At 39.6% G+C, this 8,443-nt stretch overlaps 1 protein-coding gene across 1 annotated transcript in view; it reads right to left on the reverse strand.

The window, feature by feature from the left end:
* TEKT2 (tektin 2) overlaps positions 1-8,110 on the reverse strand; it is a 48,710-nt gene extending 40,600 nt beyond the window's left edge. Inside the window, exon 1 of the mRNA XM_063444478.1 lies at positions 8,055-8,110. The gene's annotated coding sequence lies outside the window, so the exon portion shown is untranslated. The remainder of the gene's footprint in view (positions 1-8,054) is intronic.
* Between the last annotated feature and the right edge of the window lie 333 nt (positions 8,111-8,443).

Consider the following 8,443-nt stretch of genomic DNA (forward strand, 5'->3'; position numbering starts at 1 on the left):
CATCGGCTAAGTTTGGACTGGCTGCCTGGCACATACTAATGTAAACCACTACTGTGGTACCGAACCCTTGCAGGATCCAGCAGACTTTCTCTTGTCTATCCCTCCAGTGTGATATGCCTCACTTAGTTAGTTCCTTTAGCATGCTAGATTGGGTACAAGTTATATGCTGAGGGTATATACCAACCTGCTTGAATTTGTAAGCTTCTACTGGGGATGGTTCACAACTTTACTTATTGACTTATGATATGGCTGTACAGAATTTGCCTAGCATGATTTCACTCAGCATGTTCATCTCTTTAGCCTGTGCATTCATTTATTTTAATTTCCACATGTCTAGCAAGTCTATATAGTTACAGACATGCAATTCCAGCTAGGACTAGACATGATAATCCTGTTTGTATTTTCCTACTACTCTTGTTCTATAAAAAAAAAAAAATACCATGGCATACCATGGTTACTCAAAGTGATATAGTGTTAATCTCTCTTATTTCAAGTGACATTGCCGAAACGTGTATTTAACTCTGCACTCAAAAATAAAGAATTTAAAATTAAAAATATATATATATATATATCCCTTTAAGGCCTTTTAGCAATCCCTTCTTTTTTTCTTGTTGTTTTTTTGTTTGTTTTTTTAATAAGGAATTGTTATCTTTTTAATCAAATCTATTCAACTTATTTTTTAGGGAAATAAGCATTATTTTTATTCTATTAGTACGATGATTATATTTAGTGTATTCATGGTTTTGATTTTAGTATATTTAGTTTTTAGATTTGATTGATATGATGTGTCCATTCATTTCTGTTATCCCTATGTGAATAATGAAGAGTTTTTGCAATATTTATAGTTTATAACAATATGTTTCCATCCATTGGGTACAATGCAACTATGTATAGGGACTTGTTTAATATACAAATTCAAATGGCTGGAAGCGAGGAGAAGAAGAGTTATTGAGGAGCTGGAGCCTCGTAGGGAAAACATGGACACAGAACGGATGTCAAATGAAGCGCACGTGATTGGGTGACACGTTTACAGGAGGTGCCTCCATGCGCATATCATGCAATCGGAACTACGAGCAGTAACGCAGACTGTTTCAATTATTGTATTACAAGAGCAATATTTGTGAGTTTCATTCCAAGTGAGATCACCAGGTTTTAATGTAAAGCCCCTTTAATTTTATTGTATATGAAATAAATGTGATGATATAACACTATTGTGGCACCCCTTGGCTCTTGGCAAACTCATTAAAGGATATATAACTTGTGTGTTGGTTTAACCCCTCTCCTTGCTCAGCGATTTTTACCTAGAGACATTAGGCTCTTGTACATGTGAGTGTACGTTTTTGGGGGGGACATTAAGATCGTTGTTTTGTTAATATGGCATATTATGTAGGTACGATTTTTACTTTATAGGGGCTGAAAATATTGGAACATTCTATATAAGTATAATTATATCTTTTTTTGCACATTAGAAAGATTCCTTAAGGTGTAAATTGTGAACTTGAGAGATAGACCGATTATCGGTTTTGGCAAATATCGTTATCTGCCACTATTTATACCGATATTGCCGATAATGTGAGAGGCGGCGGTGCCCAGCGCACGCAGGGCCAGCGTATCCATAAGGCAGCTATGGGGGCGCAACAATCAGTTGGCCGGAAGTAAGGAAGGGCACAGTGCTCTCCCCTACCCGTCACTCAGTGAACAATGGTTGAGTGGAGCAGAGCAGACCGCGGTACAAGAGCTTCAGTTTCCTGTACCCAGCCGGACTGAGAGGAAGTGCTCACTGAGAGAGCACTCTTGACAGTCCTGCTGGGTACAGGAAACTGATGCTCCTGTACCATGGTTTGCTCCACCCAGCCACGCCACAAGAGAGGTAATGAAGCACTGGGAGAGGACCACGGGGGTGGTGGGAAACCAAAGGACAGGGAGGGAGAGAAACACATTAAAGGGGAGGAGGAACACTAAGGGACAGGGAGGGGAGGGAAGAGGAACACTACAGGACATGGAGGGGAGGGGAGAGGAGAGGAACTCTAAGGGACACGGAGGGGTGAGGAGAGGAACACTAAGGGACAGGGAAGGGCGTGAGAGGTACACTAAGGGAAGGGAGGGGAGAGGAAGGGAGAGAAACCCTAAATATGCATGAAAACATAAAAAAATCTGACTGGCATGTATATTTTGTGCATTTACAACTTAATAAAAAAAAAAGATTTGCAAAATGAAAAGATTAAACATGTTCAGTTAAAAGTAGATTTGTGAAGAAATTGTTTCTTGTTTCAAAACGGTAAATTATCTGCTATCGGCCTGAAAGTTCACAGATTGTCGGTATCGACTCACAACAATCAATATCGGTCGATCCCTAGTTAATGCACTTTAATACATTTTTAGCTCAACACTATTACTGGTTAAAGAAGTGGTCAAGGTACCTAGAGTCTGTATGTGCAGCATGTCGCTATGAAATGCGGAATATGCAGAGTTTAACCCCTCTGCTTCCGAAGGTGTAACTCCACCTCTGGCCCCATCACAGAGGTGTCGTTAGCCAGCCTGCAACAAGGGTATTGGGCTGGCATATTTGGCATCTGGCACCAGGGATATCGGTATAGGAAGGGCTCTTCTTAAAACACTGTTTTTCAGTTGGAGTAATCCTTTAACATTACTATATAGTAGATAGATTACAGGTGTAACTGTATATGTGTAACATAATATAACCGCTACAAACTAACATTGTAAGCAAGAACCTATTATTCAATGGTAACTGGATACATGAGATTGCATCTAGAAGTTTTGACATGATTTATATTGAGAGGTCTGCCGTGGGATATACATTTAAAAATAAAATATCAATTACTCTATACCATGGAGTTCCTTATTTTTTTGCTCCGTTACTGTTTACCAATTTGTAATTTTTGGGATAATAAAAATCATACCATAACATTACGACATACATTTACCGACTAACATATATTTATCCAGCCAAATTCACGTACTCCCCATCCATTTTCTAAATCTATGATACACATTCTTGCACACACAAATTAAACCCATGTGCACAGACACACAATACATTTGCAGTCACATATACACATTTGTAAGAAATCTGCACGTTTAGGCTGGTTTAGGATTATAGAAATTGGAAGTGTTTAACACCAACATCTGAAGTGTTATGGTCAATCATCATCACTAATGACCACATTCCCTAGGTGATTTTTATGCTGTTCTTTATTGTGAAAGGAGTGAAACACATACAAAGAGCAGACATATAAAGGGAGGGGAGCAAAATACAAGAAGAGCAATTTACATCCATATAGAACATTGAAAAGCCTTGCACATAGGTGTCAGTGACACTTGACTCATGCCTGCCTGTACACATACAGTCACATACAGAGACATGCAGTCACATACTCAGGCACATACAGAGACATGCAATCAATCACATACATACACGGACAACAATCACACAGAACAGATTTAATACGCTCTCTCTCTCCTTCCCCTGACTGGAGTTAATGTCCATGGTATCTAATGGTGGAGAAGTATCCACTTGCACCCAATCTCATTCTGCTTTCCCTCTCAGCGGCTGTCATTAAAACAGGCAGCACGTGCTGTGATATCACTCCACACCAGGTTGTCCACTTATTAAAAATGTGTGTGTGTGTGTATATATATATATATATCTTGAGGAAGACCCGAAGAAACGTCGATCAGATGTATGTTACCTGTTATTAAATAATATTGAGTTTTTTCTACAAAGACCTGAGAGTGCATCTCTTTCCTTCTTGCTTTACATACCCAGCGTGGGATTGCACCAAGGCAGTTTTTTACTTATTCATTGAAAGGGTGAGTGCCACTACACTTGTATATGTATATATGTGTATATATATATATATATATATACACACACACACACCATACCCTTCTTGGTTTTTGCTTCCCAAGCACTACCAAGCCTTAATAGCAAGCCAGTAACCAACCTCATACTAATGATTTGCATAACAGCTGTCCATGAGTGGTTCACTGGCTTTGCGTATTTTCCTAAGTTGTGTTTCAAAGCTGTTGTATACTGCAAACACAGACTCAAAGGAATCCATGTTTAAAATGGAATGAGGCAAAAATGTGATTCTTTGTTAAACTAATTTGCATAGGATTTCTGTGGGGAAAGCAAGTCTTATGGCTTGACTGGTGTGCAGATTTTTGTTTAAAAATGTATTAACTACCTATATATATATATATATACACATCCACTCACACACTTATGTTAATTGCGTTTAGAGCATGATGAAAGTTTCAAAACTTGAAAAAAATATAGCATGCATGGATTTTGTCACCTCATTATTAATTTCAGAATTCCCCTGTGCAGATGTGTAGACTGCGGATTATGTAGACTAACCACTGACACGCAAACCATTGCCATGCCTGATAGCTAATGGAAAATGGAGTTCACAATAGTAGCTGTAGTGTCCATTGGTTTACACAAACTAGCACTCCACTTTCCCAAGCTTTATATATAAAAATGTTTATAGACTTTAACGGTGACTTCTGTACATAAATCATTTGAAACAAGTTATGATCATTTGAAAATCATATCCAAAAGAATTAAAGGAAAACTCCACAGGGGATTTCTTTTTTTTTTTAAATTGCATTTTAGTATATCTAACCCCAATGAAAACATGTGTGCATTTATTTAACCCCTTAAGGACCAAACTTCTGGAATAAAAGGGAATCATGACATGTCACACATGTCATGTGTCCTTCAGGGGTTAAACACGCTGCCATTGGGAGTATCTAAAAAGCTTGCAAGCTGCAGATCTTTAGAGGCCCTTCCCTCTTTCCCCTTGCCTACCACTTCCATTAGCTAAGTAAAGCTAACAGAAGAGAAAAAGAAGCTGTTTGATAGCCGAGAGGTGTTTCTTATTCTCATGGCAACAAATATCAGGGCTGTGTTTACCCACCTTGTTGCCCCAAGGCCAGTTCTTGCAATATATATATATATCTATATCTATAGATATATGTTACCTGTCCTGATGAAAGCTCCATGTTGGAGCTGAAACGTTGATATTTTATATGGAATAAATAAAAGCTAAATTTTACTACTTCAACCAAGTCCCAGGAGTGCGATTGTTTCTACACCCATATCTACCTTTGCCACAACCAGCACCGGGCACTACAAAAGTCTTCTTGGAGTGCAAGCTACTACAATGTATATATCTATATCTATATATATATATATATATACACTTTAAAGTAATAAAGCAATTAGTTGGGGTATTATTAGATGGTGAATGTAACTAGGTGGGTGATATGTGCTAGGATAAGGTGTGTATAAATGTGTGGAGGCAGCTTGTGGTGTTGAATTTGTGATATTGTATATATGATGCTGCTGCTTGTGTGGTTGTGTGTGTGGCTGCTTGATGTATTGTATTTATGACAGTAGGCTACTTGTGGTGTTTGTGGAGATGCCGCTTGTGGGATTATGTACATTTGTGAATATGCTGCTTGTGGGGTTGTGTATGTAAGGGGAGACTGCTTGTGTGGTTGTGGGTGTGGAGGAAATGATGCTTGTAGGGTTCCATGTGTGAGAGCCAGGCTGTTGTGGGATTGTGTGTGTCGGTTGGTCTGTTTGCAATGTAGTAAATCAGAGCTGTATGTAGAAAGGGGCTGTAGTTTTTGTGTTGCTGAGCATAAGAGCTTAGGATGTGTTTGAGGGAATAAGGGCAATAGGGTGTATATTGGGGTATAGAGTCAGTAGGATGCTAAAGTGGGTGGTGGATAGTGACTACCGTGGGGTGTTAGTGTCAATAGTGGGATGATAGTAGCTGGGTAGTGGGATACATGCTGATGGGCCCCTAGGTAAGCATTGGGAGGCTAATATTCATGCAACGCAAAATCAGCATTTCCTCATAAGGAATCAATGCCTCTCTATAAGGAACATTCAGAGCCTCTATGCAGAGCGTGGAGATGCTGAAGGATGGTGCTTCACACTGTGAAGCACTGACAGAGGAAGCACCTCCAGTGGTTGTCGGAGTGACTGCCACTAGAGGTGTTCCTATGCAGTTCCTATGCAGTAATGTTCCTATGAAAAGGCAGTGTTTACATTAAAAAGCCTGCAGGGACAGGCAGTGGACACCAGACAAACTACAATAAAGTGCAGTGGTTCTGGTGACTCTAGTGTGCCATTAAGAAAAAAAATATAGGATTAAAAATAAAAAGTCTTTATTTTAATCAGACGTGCAATGGCATACAGTAATCGTTTCCATGTTATTACTAGACTTCTCACAACACAAGGAAACCAGACTTAAAGCGGCACTGTCATGGCCAAATCCCGTTTTTTTTTAACCCCCCCTCCCAACTCCACTACATCTAACTGACCCCCTAGTTACCCCCAAATGCCCCTAAACCCCCCATATTACCTATTTTTTATCTTTATTTTCTGCCCCGATCTATATTCAGGGCGCCGCCATCTTTGTGTAGGTAGATGAAGTCCCTGAGGGACACGTCATCTGCCTACACTAGATAGCACTGAGATTCCCGCACATGCCCAGTGAAATACTTGGGCATGCGAACGGGAATTTCATCTATTCATTAATTCGTCAGAAAGACGAATGAATAAATGGATATTTCAGACGAACAAACAAACACTGAATTTCAGTGTTCGTTTGTTCGTTCAGTTTATTACAAGGAGGAAGCTACCGACGTGCAGCTCCCTCCTTGTACAACGTAAAGCTAGAAGCGGCAGGGAGCTGTGCTCCCCGCCACTTCCTAAGCCCCCCAGGTCCCTCACCGCGAGTAAGGGCATGTCTACTAAACAGTGAGCAGCGCATGAAATTCCGATTCGAACAAAGTACCGAATTGCGTTCTAACATGAATGGAGAAACTGTTAGAACGCAATTTGGCAGTTTTGCCAGCGTCCTGTCTAAGTGACAGGAAGCATCGCGGGAACAGGGAGGAAAGGTAAGGATTGTGGGAAAATTGCTGTGACCACCGGAAACGAAGCACACTTTGCTCCTCTGCTGGTCACAGCGTTGGAAACCTCCATAAGAGAAATAGTCCCTACTTTTTCTTACGTTTTCAAGAAAACTAGAGCAGACAGGAAGAAATGAAGAACAGATCCTGAGAGAGGGAGAGAAGAGGAATTGATTGGGGAAAGGTAAGTTCGGCATGACAGTGCCGCTTTAACCACTGAAATATGCGTTTGTTCATAACATTTAGAATAAATACGTTATTTTGTTTATTTTGAAGCCGCGTGAGTCCTCTCGCCCATGTCAATTATTATTTTTTTAACCTGTATAAATATTTACTATACTGGTAAGATGTATTACAAGAACCATGATTGGGAAGTGAGGTGGGGTGCGACATTATATGACTTTCTCACAGTGACCCCATGACCTTGATATGTCCCTATTCACTACAGTGAGAATTCAAAATTAACCAAAAATTATTGTCCAAAGTAGCCAAAATAGAAGCATACTGAACAGAGAATTTTTTTTCAATTCAGCTATTTTAAACGCAAATGTTACATTTACTATGAATTCCAACTTTAGTTTACACTAAGGGATTTGATGCTAAATGAAAACTAAACTGAGAAATCTAGGCTGAAATATACAATGCAGAAAAACGGCTGAATTGGGGAATTATCTGAGGCAGCTATTATGTGATTTCCAACTCACTGTTAAGTAAATAAGTTCTGCCCTTTAGTTAAGAATCCCCTAACAGACTTATTTATCAAACTACAAACTTTATTGAAATACAGTTTAACTGCAAAATAGCTGATCAGGAAAAACTCTGCGACTAGTAGTCACAATCTGGCTATTTAAGTGTTACTTGCCATTCGGATTAAACTCGCTAGAAGTCGGGGTTTAGAGAATGACCCTGAAAATGTTACGATACATATTACATACAGTCACACTAAACAATCACCACTTACACGGAACTAATTCCTATATTACAAATATTTATATAAAACTATTAATACAATAAATTCATGCATATGCAATTGAGAATATTGACGATTTGTTGCCGCCCCCACCCCCGTTTTCTATTTAATAGCCCCCCGTTCAGCTCACCTCCAAGCTGGTTCCTTGTGCTCCTTTTCAGAACGCTCAGAGTGAAGCCGGGTGTTACTCAGGACAGCGTCTCTAGGCAACCGTCTCCAGGGATACCATGTAGCAAAGTTTAGGATGACTGTTTACATACGTTGTCATAGCAACGTTAGTGGGTTGAGCTATCACGGCAAGCCGTACGGAACATCCTAAAGACATGCATTAGGGAAGTTTTCCCTGCACGATGCAAGCTGATCCACCAATTTACTTTAATTTAAACAGGACATGGGTGATATTTCACCTGGTTAGATAGGGATCTTACATGCAAAACTGTGAGGCACGACAAGATTACCAATATACCAATTTAAGGCTAGTTATTCTAGTTCATATTATTAGGGGGAGGGTTTAACTTT

The sequence above is a fragment of the Pelobates fuscus genome, chromosome 1 (genome assembly GCF_036172605.1).
Source record: "Pelobates fuscus isolate aPelFus1 chromosome 1, aPelFus1.pri, whole genome shotgun sequence".
Taxonomy (NCBI): domain Eukaryota; kingdom Metazoa; phylum Chordata; class Amphibia; order Anura; family Pelobatidae; genus Pelobates; species Pelobates fuscus.